The sequence below is a fragment of the Bufo bufo genome, chromosome 3 (assembly GCF_905171765.1).
Source record: "Bufo bufo chromosome 3, aBufBuf1.1, whole genome shotgun sequence".
Classification (NCBI taxonomy): Eukaryota; Metazoa; Chordata; class Amphibia; order Anura; family Bufonidae; genus Bufo; species Bufo bufo.
The window spans coordinates 598,428,135-598,444,746 of record NC_053391.1 but is presented as its reverse complement, the minus strand read 5'-3'; the positions used below and the strand labels follow the sequence as shown (position 1 = coordinate 598,444,746).

At 43.7% G+C, this 16,612-nt stretch overlaps 1 protein-coding gene across 4 annotated transcripts in view; it reads left to right on the top strand.

Moving 5' to 3' along the window:
• Window positions 1–16,612, top strand: part of LOC120993851 (TRAF family member-associated NF-kappa-B activator-like) — an 81,482-nt gene that overhangs the window by 17,298 nt on the left and 47,572 nt on the right. The window contains exon 1 of one of the 4 annotated variants that reach the window (XM_040422325.1): window positions 16,461–16,476. The exons of the other annotated variants lie outside the window; for them this stretch is intronic. The gene's annotated coding sequence lies outside the window, so the exon portion shown is untranslated. Of the gene's footprint in view, window positions 1–16,460; window positions 16,477–16,612 lie in introns of those variants that run through there. 4 annotated transcript variants of the gene reach the window in all.

The window sequence follows — 16,612 nt, the reverse complement described above, 5'->3', positions numbered from 1 at the left end:
CTTTTCACAGAGCCCACCCGGATGAGGTTGGTCCGGGGTGCCCGGAGGTCACCCGTAGAAGGGGGGGTACTGTCATGCCCTGCTCGGACGGTGTGCATAGGTCTGTCAGATTGGCAGCACGTGTCTAACCTTTTGTTTGTTTTGGAATCATGCTGGATCCGCCTTCCTTCAGGTGCTCTGGGTGGGGTCATTAGCTTAAATTGCCTTCAATCCCAGAGGCCGTGCGGGTTATAGAATTCAGTCTGGCCTTGGATTCAAGGAAGGAAGGATTGTCTGTTCCAGCTCAGATAAGTTTGGTTTCTGTTTGTGTTGTTTGCGGTCTAGGCTATTTGTGTGTCTTCTGCCCCTTCTCCCCTTTCACCATCTCAGGGATTCTAGGGTGTTTGCAGTCCAGGCACGAGGACACATCATTCCTACCATCTAGGTCTCAATGTGGGCTTAGCAGCATAGGGAGAGAAGTCAGGGATGTGCTAGGAGGTGACCTTCCCCAGCATCTAGCCTAGACACTTGTGTATTTGGTTGTCTGTGTATCTGAGATCTTGTCCGCCGTGACATCAATACTGATGACCTATCCTCTCACCTGGGATCTGCTGTTTTGAGAAGGCAGCGGTGCTCCTGTGAGCACCACTGCCTTCTCACAGTTACCAAGTACAGAGCCATACATTGTAAAGCAGCTGTGCTTGGTGTTGTAGTTCTTGAATGGGCCTGAGCTGCTCCTAGGCCACGTGATCGATGAACGTGTCATCACCCGGCCTAGGAAAAGCATAGAAAAGCCTCAATGCAAATTATTACCGGATCAGCGATGATTCTCTGCAGCGGTCTCTAAAAGGTAAGTGTATTCCCTTCTCCGTGAATCCAGATCCTTCTCCTGATTTATTTTTATGTTATGATCCTCCTTTCAAGTTTGTTCTGTCACTCTTTCAATGGAGCTCTATCAACAGCAGAAGAGTATCTTCATGCAAAATCCTCAGAAAACAGGTCATCAGTATTAAAATGTCAGAAAACCCCTTTAACTATATGTCAGACAGATTAGCAAGAGTAGAAGGAGGAAGAGACCAGTATGGTTTACTAGAGAGGTAAGTAATATAGTAAAAGAAAACAAGGCTGTATAAGCGATATAAAGAAACCAGAAGTGTAGCTGATAGAGAACTGTATAAAATTAAATGGAACAGAGCCAAGTATATTATTAATACTGCTAAAGCATCAAAGGAAGAGAGAAATGGCCAAACCTATTAAGAAGGGGGATAGAACCTTCTTCAGGTGCATTAGTGATGGGAAGAAAAAATCGACAAAAATGAAAAATGGGCAAAGTCACTATATTGATAGGGACAAGGCTGTCGCTGACAATTTGAATAGTTACCTTAATTCAGTATTTTCATAAGGCGGCTTTTAAAGTCGTAATTTGTGTGGTTATGACATTACTGCTGGCTGTAAAGGCTCAGCCGCAGTGTTTAAGGAGGATGATGTTATGGGTGAATTGGCACATTTAAAGTTTACCAGGGCAATGGGTCCAGATGGCATCCACACCAAAGTCCTTACAGAACGCCTGTCTGTGGTTGCTGCTCCTCTTACTGAGTTAGTTAACCAATCCCTCCTGACAGGGGATGTTCCAGAAGAATGGAAAATGACCAACATTGTACCTATCCACAAGAAGTTTAGCAAAGAAAAAGCTGAAACTATGGACCAATGACCTTGACCTCGGTAGTAATAAAAATAATGGAAACCCTCCTGAAAAAGGAGATAGTTGAACACCTAAAAACCAGCAATCTGTTGGATCCAAAACAGCATGGCTTTACTGAGGGCTGATCATGTCAAACTAATGCAGCGTCCCACTCAGGACACTTGGGAACTGCAAAATTACTGTGAAATGGCATTATCATCTTGCATGTCATTTTGTATTGCAACACGTGTTGTATCCCTGGTCTGGTGCAATTTATACATTCCACCACTAGATGCGGATAGCACTTAGGACATATACTTAGGTCAGGCCCAGTGTAGAGAGGAGAAGGGGGAAGGAGTAGTCAGTTGGTAGTAGAAGTAAAGTGGGAGAGTTAGAGCAGAGTCAATGGTTACTCTGAGGCTACACACCACAGATTATTGGGTGAAGCCAGCTGCAGAAATGAGGTAGAGCCAAGGTATAAGGCACAGGAGAGCGTTTTCCTTCTGTGACCTTCTTAGATCCTGGATCCTATAACCAGAGGATAGCGTTTTTCGTCCCTGGAAGAAGATAACCAAGCTAAAGAGAGACATCGGTGATAACAGCCATTACTTAAGGCTTAATGGGCACCTTTGCACATGGTGGAGGACAATCTAGCTTCAGGCAGCTTCACCATACATTGAAGAATACAGACTAGCTACCTGTTCAAGGGCTTGGAAGATACAGAAACAAAAGGACTAAGCATACCAAATAAGCATTACAGGCAACCTCACCAAATAACTCAGATTTGTGGTCGGATCGGCTATCAGAAAGGGTTAGATAGGATGGGTACACCCATCTACAACAAGCAGTAGAATTGTGCCATAACTGCTGCGGTAGGGCAGCCTAAAGTGGCCAAAAAGCGTAGACCTTAGTTTAGAGTAAAACATATACATACCATTACGACACCCGCTTTGCACTCAAAAGACACTACATGATGAAGGTGCGGAATATACCGTACATATCAGAGACTTCTATATATGTTACCTCTTTGTCACGTGCGACGGCACATTGCTCTTGAAGGTAGCTAAAGTTGATGCTTTTGAAAGAGTGGTCGGTAATCAGGAACGATTTACTCCTATGTTGACAAACATATGAACATATTACGAGGAGGTCTGAATCCCGAGAGCTGCAGACTGAAACAATGGTGAATCTGATGGAAGGGCTTAAATTAAGTCCAACCATTCGCTAAGGGTCCTGCTTGGACACCAACTGTTACTGGTGGCAAATACTTCACCTATACTTATTCCCCAGGCGACCGCTTTAATTATTATTATTTTATAAAGGACCCAAAAGTTAGAAGATGGCGTATGCCGTTTAACTCTAGTAATGGATCAAGTGAAATGTGTAGACTCACCAGGCCCGGGGAACCATAAGCACGAATACATGGCTGGTTGAAATTAACGAGCTAATGTTGCCTGCACTGAGGAAAAAACATACCCACTATACTAGCAGTTGTGACAGGAAATAAGCTTAAAGTCATGATAACTATGTATGCTGCGCCTGTGATAGTGATAGGACTTGTGTCCGTAGACGTGACAGACTATATATATTGCGCCTTATTGTTGTACCTCCCACTTGAAGATGGACCGGTACAAGGTGCAACACCAACACCCTCAGCCCGAGTTTGAAGATGAAGTAAGCGTGCCTATAATGAAGACATAATGTACACACAATGCCTACTGCTATGACAGGACGAGCTTAAGGTCATGATAGACTAGCTATGCTGCGCCTGTAGTCGTGCTAGGACTTATCGTGTCAGTAAACGTGACAGACTTCGTAAATCGCTTGTAGTCGTGACAGGACTTATTATTCTGTAGTCGTGACAGACTTCGTAAATCGCCTGTAGTCGTGACAGGACTTATTAGTCTGTAGTCGTGACAGACTTCGTAAATCGCCTGTAGTCGTGACAGGACTTATTAGTCTGTAGTCGTGACAGACTTCGTAAATCGCCTGTAGTCGTGACAGGACTTATTAGTCTGTAGTCGTGACAGACTTCGTAAATCGCCTGTAGTCGTGACAGGACTTATTAGTCTGTAGTCGTGACAGACTTCGTAATCACCTGTAGTGGTGACCGGACTCCCTGTGGACGAACCTGATGCCACAGTATAGTTGTTTCCCTTTTTTTTTTTTTTTTTTTAAACAACCCCTTGAGAAGCGGAATTGTGAGACCCCAGGGTCATCTCCCTGGGAGAATAGGTCTATAATTCAAGAACCTAGAGAGATTAAATGTGAGAAAATGCGAACCCGGGAGAAGGTGATGTCCGAAAGGAAGGCTTGGGATGACTGCTTGAAAAGAAACAATGAAGACCCAACGACCTACAACAATAATGTGAGTGAGGTTCTAATGGCAAAGCCGCGCCTACGAGCCACCACGAGAAGAATTGTAACGCGATCCACAGCTGACCGAGGCATGCGAGCGGCCTGAATGCAGAAAAGGCATGAACATACTGTGGCGGGACCACGCAGCCAACCTCGAATGGCGGAGTTGTGTGAGTAAAATGTAAACTGAAGACATGCGTGAGAGACTAATGGCGGAACCAAGCGCGAAAGGGACTAAAGCGCTAGAGGGACTAAAGACACTAATGGTGGAACCAAGCGCTAGAGGGACTAAAGACACTAATGGTGGAACCAAGCGCAAAAGGGGCCATGCGCAAGAGACACTAATGGCGGGGCCATGCGCAAGAGACACTAATTGAGGGGCCATGCGCAAGAGACACTAATTGAGGGGCCATGCGCAAGAGACACTAATGGCGGGGCCATGCGCAAGAGACACTAATGGCGGGGCCATGCGCAAGAGACACTAATGGCGGGGCCATGCGCGTCAAACTTAAACGGAGAAGCAATGCGTCAGAGACTCTAATGGCGTAGCCATGAATGCGAAACAAATGGCGATTTATTATTATTATTTATTTTTAATATATATTTTTTTTTTTTATCCACTTATGCAGCACCAGTATGACTTGGGGACTTGCATAACCATGACCCCCTTCGACAATAAACCTAGGACACTAGCAAGCTTATAACCATATCGTACCCCTAACAACATGAAGATCAGTCATAGGCCCCACAGAGCCATGAGGCTGAAGAGATCATCAGGCTCCCGAAGCCAAGACTGCACTCGATGACATTGCAGTGACGATAAGTAATTAAAATGTGAGCTAGACCTGATGGGATATGCATCGACGTTAGTGAACCGAACCACGTGCCTAAATAAAACATTAAACCAACCGTGAATAAACAGATGGGAGAAAAGCGCCAGAGGCATTACAGTTCGCTAAGAGAAGACCCTTATCGTGAAAACAAATGAACTACTTGTGAAACATAGTAGGAATCTTACTCCTATTAGCCCACTAACCGCTGAGGACTGCATGGTGAACTGGGGCAGGAGGCCAATCCGAGTGAATGCGAACCAGAAGTAAAGGAGACCAGTCTGAGTGAATGCGAACCAGGACTAAAGAACAGGACACTTTTTTTTTTTTTTTTTTTTCCTGCTGAAGTGAAACAGTAAGTGGGCCTATAACATAACCACCAGTGAGGAAAGAAACGTAAACCTGAAAGAAAGCAGCTATGTTTATCGGGAGAACGGTATCAGAGCGGTGCACTGACTGCCCTAGAGAAAATACTCAGTAACCATGATGTAGCAACGAAAAGGAAAATGCAGCTTTAAGTGGAAGCCGAATATGCAGCAACTGATGTAAGAACAGGTGGGTGAATGCAGCTCTGGATGTGAGTAGTGCCTAAAAACATGGTATGGGCCCAGCTCTGAGCATGAAGAGCAAGGTATAACGCAGCTGTATGAATGCAATCTGAAGTGACAGGGTATTGATGTGATGCAACAGCAACTCATAAACGCAGCTCTAGTAGTAAATGGAGTATAACATTGTTAATGCAGACACATGGACGTGGCTTTTGAAGGTAACGAACCTAACCATGATCATTCGACCATTAGCGCCCCACCCCCCTCGCCCCAGAGCGCTACAAGTCCCCCATGGTGTATCCAAGTCCAATCCTACCGTGAATGCTAGTACTCGCCTGGCACCTTCTGCCATTACCCAGGTGCGAATGAAACCTCCACATAATGCTGTAGTTTTTTTTTTTTTTTTTTTTTTTTAAATGGACATCACCACCACCCAAGAAAACATAAATGCGTTTTGAACGTAAACCCTGATGCAACGCCAATTAATCAACATATAGTGCACCTATGACCTAGCACAAAACCGCTGACACATGCGTGCCCATAACATACGGTTTATAGATTAAACACTTCCATACAAGAGCATCAGAACTCAAATACAGGCACCTAGACCGATCTGCTTGAGTACCCATATACAGACCACTGATATACAAACCCCCACACCTAGCATGTCTGGCGTTAACTGCGGATGTGCCCCCACATGTAAAACAGGTAACAGAAACCCCACACTTTTTTTTTATTTTTTTTTTTAAGCAGATATCAAAACGTAAGCCTGAAAAGAAAGCGGCTATCTTTATCGGAAGAGCAGTATCAGAGCGGTGTGCTGATAGCCCTAGTAAGAATACTGAGTAACCATTATGTAGCAATGAAAAGAAATGCAGCTTTAAGTGGAAGCAGAGTATAACACATGATGTAAGAACAAGTGGGTGAATGCAGCTCTGGATGTGAGTGGTGCCTAAAAACATGTTATGGGCACAGCTATGAGTATGAGGAGCATGGTATAAAGCAGCCGTATGAATGCAATCTGAAAGTGAGCAGAGTATTAATGTAATGCAACAGCGGACGTATGAACGCAGCTCTAGTAGTGAACGGTGTATAGGACAAAATGTAAATGCAGACACACGGACGTAGCTTTGAAGGTAACAATCCTAACCACGATCATTTGACCATTGAAGCCCAACCCCCTTTGCCCCAGAGCGCTACAAGTCACGGACCGTGTAACCAAGTCCAATCCTACCGTGAATGCCAGCACTTGCCTGGCAACCTTCTGCCATTGCCCAGGCACAACCGAACCTCCACATGATGCTGCCGGAGGTTTTTTTTTTTTTTTTTTTTTAAATCAGCGACCATTGATCCATATTCACCATCACTTAAACCCAGCAAGCGTAGCTTGAACCAACTGCAGACACGCGCCCCGCATGTAAACCAGGTATCAGAAAACATACAACCATGCCCACTCTAAGCACATGCTACCCCAATAACTGTATGCAATGGCCCCATCAGGCCTCTGAATAGCCAGACAAACAATACAAACAACCATGGTTTGACCATTAGCACCCATACTCTGCTGTATCCCAGAGCGCTAACATATCGCGGGCCGCAGCGTGGGTCCCGTACAACCAATTCCGATCCTACCATGGATACCAGCGCCCTCCTGTCGTCGCCCAGCCGTAAGGAGCCTCCACACCATGCTGCTGTATCCTAGAGCTGAGCCAGAGGTAGTGAAATCAGCTGAATCGGCGTCAGTCTGGACCCACAGGTGCCTATAAATAGCCTAGTAACCAGCCAGCCTGGGCTCACAGGTGCATGAAAGTAGCCTTGTAATGACCCTCCCCTCCCACAAATTCAGCAAACTTCTTTGCTTAACACTTACTAGGGACCTGAAGCAAAGTCACCTACCAGAACTACTGATACGGAACCTTCAAGCTAAGCTAAACCCAGCCAAACCTATTAACAGTGGATCAACAGGATTCCTTCAAATTGCAAAAGACTGTATTCTGTCTGATGTATATGCTGCAACTGGAACCAACATCAGTAAAAGTTGTGAGTTGCCTCCTACCACTGTCTACTTCATTCTTACCATTGGTTGTACCACCATTAACGGTACTGGCGTCACGACAAATAACACCAAGGGACCCAGCCGCCACAAGCACCCTAAACACCACTGCCACCAAGGGCACCTCAACCTCCATCTAGGCTGGTGCTTCCCTACCACAGAGCGTGCCCTGGAGGATTTCGTGCTGTCTTCCTCAACACGAGGGAGGCTTTCTGCTAACTGTGAGTAAACCGATGAACTATGTTATTATTTGGCCCCTCATCGGCCCACCGTGCACCTCACGTGTTGCCCCTGCAGTTCTGGCTTGCTGCACTAATCCTACTGATTTCTTTGACTAAAGTGTTCGACGAAGGTGGCGCCGTGGTTATTGCCCACCTTGCCTTCATCAAAGACTTTGATACAGTGCCACAGAGAGAGGTGATAAATTATTGAAGATTGAACTTAATCCTTGGGTAGTTCAGTGGATTCGCAGTTGGCTGAAGAATAGACAGCAGCAGCCAACAAACGTGCGGGAAGGAGACTCGAGCATCGCGCTCGAGCACAAGTGGTGTTCGGCCGAACACCGCGATGTGCCCTGCATCGCGTTGCTCGAGTCAAAATGGTGTTCAGCCGAGCATGCTCGCCCAACACTAGTGGGGTATACTTTTTTATTGTGATGGCCCACTGTATAGGAAAGCGTAGTCTGCTGTGCTTTCCTATTCAGTCAAAAATAAAGTATACCACTCCAACCAAGGCCAAAAAGAGCACTCTTATGGCTACTATTGAGTGAAAAGCAGACTATGGCTTTGTTTGGTATTTGCACTTTCTCAATGCATACGCCATATGTGATCACATACTGTAGCTTGATGTGAATAGAACCTTACATAGAGACCATATAACCTCACTGAGAGCTCCAACCAAGGTATTCTGTGAACAACATGGTGCCTTTTTCCCAACACAGGGACTTGATAAATACTCACCTATGACTGTGTATAGAAAGAAGACATTTAGTGCCACATAGCAGTTGCTTAGGCTATTTTCACACTAGCGGCAGGACAGATCCGACAGGCTGTTCACCCTGTCGGATCCGTCCTGCCGCTATTTCGCCATGCCGCCGGACCGTAGCTCCATCCCCATTGACTATAATGGGACGGGGGCGGAGCTCCGGCGCAGCACGGCAGTGCACGGCGAAAGGTCTCTCACCGCGAACTGCCGTGCTGCGCCGGAGCTCCGCCCCATCCCCTTTATAGTCAACGGGGACAGAGCGGCGGCACGGCGAAATAGTGTCAGGACAGATCCGACAGGGTGAACAGCCTGTCGGATCCGTCCTGCCGCTAGTGTGAAAGTAGCCTTAGTCTGCCTCTGGGGGTATGCCACTGAACAAATTCCCCATTATTTGTACATAATGCAAACGTATGCAAAAATATATCAGCTTGTGGTAGTTCATGAGAAAGGGAAGTTGTAGACTTTTATGCTGACTGCAGCTTTTAAGCATGCTATATTTAAACTCTATATAAACCATACAATGGCACTTACAGGAAAATAAGCTTTTTACATACCTTATGCTGCGTACCTAGAGCTCCATATACATCCATTAGAATATAGAATAGTGTTGATTGTGAATATTCTAATCGCGAAATTTTATCGCGAATAATAGCACTTCGAGAAATCGCGAATATCTATATCTTCGTAATCGTGAATATTCTAGATTTTTTTTCATCAGTACACATGATCCCTCACTGCTTCTTGCTTGTGATCGCAAATTTTTGTATCGTGAATTTTTGTCGCAAATTTTACGATTGCCGATTTTTGCAATCAAGAAAATAATGACTGGAGATCACGAATTCTCGAAGTTGCAAATATAGGACGAATATTCGCGAAATATTGCAATTTCGAATATTGCCCCTGCCGCTCATCACTGTTATATATTGACTAACCTATTTGTAAGCATTTATAGCTATTGCAACTGAAATAAGAAAAACCTTTAGAATTAGTGACCAAACAGATTTTCTTTCACTTGTGGACAGAGATGGACATAAAAGAGGAAGTATGTGATTTAATTAGCTTTTTTATTACTAGTTATTTGGTTAGTAATGCGGAGAAGATTGTTCAGTTTCCTTCTAACATTTATTGCATTGCACAATATGTAGCCCATGGAGTGAAAGCAGATGGGAACTTTGATGAAAATTACACTGTCAGTCTTAAAGGAACTCACGAGATTACAAAAAAGTGTTATTTATACCCAGGACTATTATACCCAGTGAACGTGACAAGAGGATTCTTTACTGTAAGAGCAGTGAGACTATGGAATTCTCTGCCAGAGGAGGTGGTGATGGTAAACCCACTAAAAGAGGTCAAGAGGGGCCTGGATGTATTTCTGGAGTGTAATAATATTACAGGTTATAGTTATTAGATTTCTGGAGAGGTGGTTGATCCAGGGAGTTATTCTGATTGCCTGATTTGGAGTTGGGAAGGAATATTTTTCCTAAGATGATACAATTGGCTTCTGCCTCATGGGTGTTTGTTTACCTTCTTCTGGATCAACATTGCAGGATGATGGTCTGAACTGGATGGACATATGGCTTTTCTCAGTGTTACAAACTATCTTACAGTTATTGTGTCTATTATGCTTCTTGTGATAGAAATAGATTTGCTGCCAGATGATCGCTGATCTGATCTCTTGTTTCAGTACAAATACATTTTGAAATTAGTGGAGGAATAGCAACCTGAAAATGATGATACCCATGATCTTGCTTGTTTATTTTTAGCTTAATATTTTTTTATATTTTAATTACTATTTCATCCTATGGGAGGCATGGCTCCATAGGAACTATTCCTCTGGTAGCTTTGGATCCTTCCTAAGGGTCGAGGGTTACCACAGCAAAAGAATGTCTTCCCCGATCTCACCACAGGGCATCCCTTCGGGCCCAAGGACTTCAGTACTCCCAGTGAAAAGCCTTTCAGATACTATGGGCACAACTGACCACGGCATCTGAGGCGTGAAATGTCCATGATTGGTGTTATCACAGATCACAGACATTAGCCCCAGGTGACTGATTTTAAAACAGCAGAAGGCTGTTCGGTGGAAGGTTGGAAGGGGTTAAAGGGGTTGTCTCATTAAAAAGACATGCTGCACTCCATAGAAAAAATATATAATTTAAAGTTGTTTTTTTTAAATTAATTGTCATGTTCAGGGATCAGGAAACCCCTGAACATATCACGAGCGTTCGCCAAACAGACACCAAGGTCCAGAGAAAGCCAAAACGAATGTTTATTAAACAAAAGTAAAAATAACCTTTAAAAAACGTCGTTGCGGACCCCTTTGGAGCTGCCTAGACCTTGATTGAATGAACTTCAGAATTGAAGTGTCTGGTATTAAGAGATCTTTTATTATACAATATAGTCCAGTAGACTATACTGTATAATAAAAGATCTCCTAATACCAGACACTTCAATTCTGAAGTTCATTCAATCAAGGTCTAGGCAGCGCCAAAGGGGTCCACAACGACGTTTTTTAAAGGTTATTTCTCTTCATCTGCCATCTGCCTTGAGCACACGCAGAGGACCGCAGCCGCAGCCCAAGACAACTGCACGCTGGCCGGGACACCAAATAACCAGCAAAGCGATCTACAGTTGTTGTGACTCTTCACAACAACATCTGGTAAGCAGACTCGTAAGCTCTTTAACACAATAAGGAAGCGTTTAATGCACATGTGGCGCTCTACTCTCCCAATTTTATCTCTACATATTAAACAAAAGTACCAGACACAAATAATCAGAATAAACCAGGCCAGGAAGAAACTGCAACTGAGAAGAACAGCAGGTTTCAAAGCTGAGCAAGCTGTATGAATCAGGTGGATCAGTGGCAGAAGTGTACCACTGTGCCAAGTGACCAGTTTGAATTTGGGCTAAACCCTAAGGGCATTTTTCTGGTGCTCCCCTGGTTTTCACCCTTTAATCCCCTACGCAGGGATCTGGTCTTCACCACAGTGGGCCAACCAGAACTCTACTTCCTAGGATGGTCCCTGTACACTTGGCAGCTGACCTGCAAGGAAACTGAGACACTGGTGCAAGGCAATATAGCACATTGTTAAGACACAAGACCAGGATACAGGATCAAAGTCAGAAAAATGCAAGCGTGTCTGGAACCCATGGAGCATGGCATTCTTAGAAAGACATACAAATTTGCCTGGAACCGGAAGCATGGCGTTCACAGACAAACTTACAAACATGCCTGGAACCTATGTGGAACAAGAAGCAGGGTATTCACAGACAGACATACAAACTTGCCTGGAACTCATGCGGAACAGGAAGCATGGCGTTCACAGACAGACTTACAAACATGCCTGGAACCTATGTGGAACAAGAAGCATGGTATTCACAGACAGACATACAAACTTGCCTGGAACTCATGCGGAACAGGAAGCATGGCGTTCACAGACAGACTTACAAACATGCCTGGAACCTATGTGGAACAAGAAGCAGGGTATTCACAGACAGACATACAAACTTGCCTGGAACTCATGCGGAACAGGAAGCATGGCGTTCACAGACAGACTTACAAACATGCCTGGAACCCAAGTGGAACAAGAAGCATGGTATTCACAGACAGACATACAAACATAACCAATAAAAGATATATGGATCTATAGGTACCAAATCACAACTCAAGCAACGAAATTTTATACAAAATCACAGATGTTTTTATTGGTACAAAATAGAGTTGTGACCACTGGCCACACAGACATTTAAGAACACTTAAAATGCCATACAGACCGCAGATATGTGGTAGTTACAATGATTATGCGTAAAGTGCAAGTGCTAAAATTACTTTACAGCAAAGGAGATTGGTCAGTGCCTAACACCGAGTTTGGTCCTGTCTATACTATATTGCAAACGGTAAACAATGGACCAAAATCTCTACCACGGCACTGACAGTCAGTGCCGTGGTAGAGATTTTGGTCAGTATGCTTTCTCATTTATGTTATTATTTGTTTAGAGTCATTGATGTGAGTATCAGGTCCTTTTAGTCTACGGTCCATTGTTTACCGTTTGCAATATAGTATAGACAGGACCAAACTCGGTGTTAGGCACTGACCAATCTCCTTTGCTGTAAAGTAATTTTAGCACTTGCACTTTACGCATAATCATTGTAACTACCACATATCTGCGGTCTGTATGGCATTTTAAGTGTTCTTAAATGTCTGTGTGGCCAGTGGTCACAACTCTATTTTGTACCAATAAAAACATCTGTGATTTTGTATAAAATTTTGTTGCTTGAGTTGTGATTTGGTACCTATAGATCCATATATCTTTTATTGGTTTTGTAATGAGTGATTATGGATCATTTACTTATTTGAAATAAGGAAACAGTGTTGGTTTATATATAGACATACAAACATGCCTGAAACCCAAGCAGAACAGGAATACAAGGATCATGGCATTCACTGACAGATCAAGACAAAAATACATTAATGAATAACCACTCTGACCACACAAGTCAGGATGGAGTAACAAAGACAATGGTCAGGAGAAGGGAGGAGCGGATCGACTTCGGATGAAACATCCAAAGTTGATTCGCATAAAACTTTCTTAGAATACTTTATTAGAATGTATTAGCTCAGATGAGCCGAAGTTATTACTTCGCGAAGTCTTGCGGGACTTTGGGTGATAACTTCAGAAATTGAAAAATCAATTTCTACTGTAAAAAAACATTTACCGAACTCGAGTTCGGTTCCTAATCAGGAGTGCAAGCACCCTGCACTCAGGTTTCCTGGAGACATACTGAACCCATAGGCATACCACACACAGGTCTAAATAGCAGGCAACTGACCACCTGATATTCAAACAGACTCAGGGAAGCATTAAGCCTAAATAGACACAGGGAACACACAATTCACAGAACACAGTTCACACACTATAGAGGACTGCTGCCAGCATGCACCACACAAGCAACCAGCATACACTGGAACATTAACCACAGCCAGTACGCAAGAGCCAGCCTACATGGCAGAGAATGTCGGAGTGAACAGCACTGTGACATTGATGTAAAAGGACAGGTTAATCAAATTAATTAGATTAATCTCCTAGCCCTAAGATTATGTCACGTATGAAGACCCAACGACTTCTGTTTCAGATGTATGTATCAATATAATATTAGTCTACTGCATAACACCCAGTTTTATTTGACTATCTCACAGTAATTATCCTCTGGAAACAATGTGCTTGATACGGCTCCTGAGCTTTTTGTTTAAATATTTAACAATTCTCGTTTTACAACTTTTTTGGCAAGTTAATTCTTCAGTGCCTATATTGACTCAAGAACACAAGTAATACCTCAGCGGTGCACTTACTAGCCCGCAGGCACAAGCTCATGAATTATCAGCCCGTCTCACGTAAACACCCTGCGACATTTCCCCCTTGTGTGTATAAAATGATTTGCTCATGTGTGTTAATATTAAATGTCTAAAAAATACCATACCATTTAGTTACTGAATCATTGACCTTCCAGTGATGTCTTTAATGGGCAGCACGGTGGCGCAGTGGTCAGCACTGGTGTCCTAGGTTTGAATCTGACCAAGAACAACATCTGCATGGAGTTTGTATGTTCTCCTCATGTTTCCTTGGGTTTCCTTCCACACTCCAAAGGCCCACTGATAGGGAACTGAGATTGTGAGCCCCACTGGGGACAGCTTGATGCTAATGTCTGTAAAATATAGCAGCGCTATATACATGCATAAAATACATAATAGCACTGTACTGAGTACACACATTTCATGAGCAGAATGCATCAGGTGCACTGGGCAGTCTCTGCACGTAGGGTAGTTTCACATCTGCAGCTGTCTCTCCAGCAGGCTGTATATAAAAAAAGAAGAAAAGAAATGAATCGCACATCCAGCTACTATGCTTTGTTCTCATCCCTGCTACTTTAGCAGGAGACAGCACTAAATAGCGCATGTGTACCGCCTCCTATGCTACATGCTAAATGAGACATTAGTGTACATTTTGATCAAAAGGCATAAGCCCACTCACCACGCCAAGGTTGCCTCTATGAGTGGGTCCTAACCTAAAATTGGCGCGGCGCTGCGCGGTGGCCACCGGCAGGCTGTTCTCCGGATTATGGATTACCTGATATCGTAGCCAGATGCAGGTGTGAAACTAGCCTTAGGCCTCATTCACACGACTTTGTTTTTTGCGTCCGGATGCGGCATAGTTTTTTTTGGGAGGATCCGTTTTTTTTCCACAGACCCTTTGTAATAAATGCCTATCCTTGTCCGCAAATGTGAAAAAAGTAGGACATGCACTATTTTTTTTGCTGAAGGGAAACACGGACAACGGACGCGGAACACAAACGGACGAACTATCAGCATTTTTTTTGCTGACCCATTGAAATCAATGGGTCCCCATCCTATCCGGAACGGTCGTGTGCATGAGGCCTTAGGATAAGGAATACCTACAAGAGAATGGTATTCAAAGGTTATATTTTATGTACAGTATATTACCAAAAGTACACTTTAAATGAGGTACTGTACAATGTAATTTTTACTTCCTAGACAGTGTGAAAAATCTATAATAGGGCCCTATTATTACAGTCATTTTCCTCGTCCAGATGTCTCTAAAAGAAGATATGGAGGTTGGGGCTGGAGAGAAGGGGTATTTTATACTGTGTGTTCTATGGTGAAAAAGTGTTTGTATGTGGGATTGTATAGGCACATGCACTGTTCCTGCTTTGTGGTGATTATAGGGGTCATGTAAGACTATGTTGCTATTTGGGTATTATCCACAAAATGATTTCCTCGTGCAAAGAAAGCATTTTTTCTGTTGTGGGGGGAGCATTTCTGATTTCTGCTTTGTGGCCTATGCAGATTTGTGGTTGGAACCTACTTCATTCCTAACTTGTCGTTATGCACAAAAGGTGGTATCAGATATTATGATTACAGTTGAGAATTCACATGGGAATTGTGGTTTTCATTGGAGTTTTCCTTTACGCACGTCAGGGGAAATTTGACTACCAAGAGTAAACGTGAAGTCTGTATGATACAGTCTTCTAAGGCCCCTTTCACACGGGCGAGTATTCCGCGCGGATGCGACGCGTGAGTTGAACGCATTGCACCCGCACTGAATCCTGACCCATTCATTTCTATGGGGCTGTGCACACGAGCGGTGATTTTCACGCATCACTTGTGCGTTGCGTGAAAATCGCAGCATGCTCCTCTTTGTGCGTTTTTCACGTAACGCAGGCCCCATAGAAATGAATGGGGTTGCGTGAAAATCGCAAGCATCCGCAAGCAAGTGCGGATGCGGTGCGATTTTCACGCACGGTTGCTAGGAGACGATCAGGATGGGGACCCGATCATTATTATTTTCCCTTATAACATGGTTTTGAGGGAAAATAATAGCATTCTGAATACAGAATGCATAGTACAATAGGGCTGGAGGGGTTAAAAAAATAAATAAAATAAATTTAACTCACCTTAATCCACTTGCTCGCGCAGCCCGGCATCTCTTCTGTCTTCTTTTTTGCTGTGTGCAGGAAAAGGACCTGGGTGACGTCACTCTGGTCATCACATGGTCCGTTACATGATCTTTTACCATGGTGATAGATCATGTGATGGACCATGTGATGACCGGAGTGACGTCACCACAGGTCCTTTTCCTGCACACAGCAAAAAAGAAGACAGAAGAGATGCCGGGCTGCGCGAGCAAGTGGATTAAGGTGAGTTAAATTTATTTTATTTATTTTTTTAACCCCTCCAGCCCTATTGTACTATGCATTCTGTATTCAGAATGCTATTATTTTCCCTTATAACCCTGTTATAAGGGAAAATAATACAATCTACAGAACACCGATCCCAAGCCCGAACTTCTGTGAAGAAGTTCGGGTTTGAGTACCAAACATGCGCGTTTTTTCTCACGCGAGTGCAAAGCGCATTACAATGTTTTGCACTCGCGCGGAAAAATCGTGCATGTTCCCGCAACGTACCCGCACCTTTTCCCGCAACGCCCGTGTGAAAGAGGCCTAAATCTGTTAGTTATTTGGATAAGAAGGTTGGTATTGTACTTCTTAAATAACCATGTGTTTGTACAGCAAATACAGTATATGATATATAACAATAACCTAGAGGGGGCAGTAACTACTAAAATATCACTTTTATTAAATAATAGGAGTAAAACGACGGCCCCT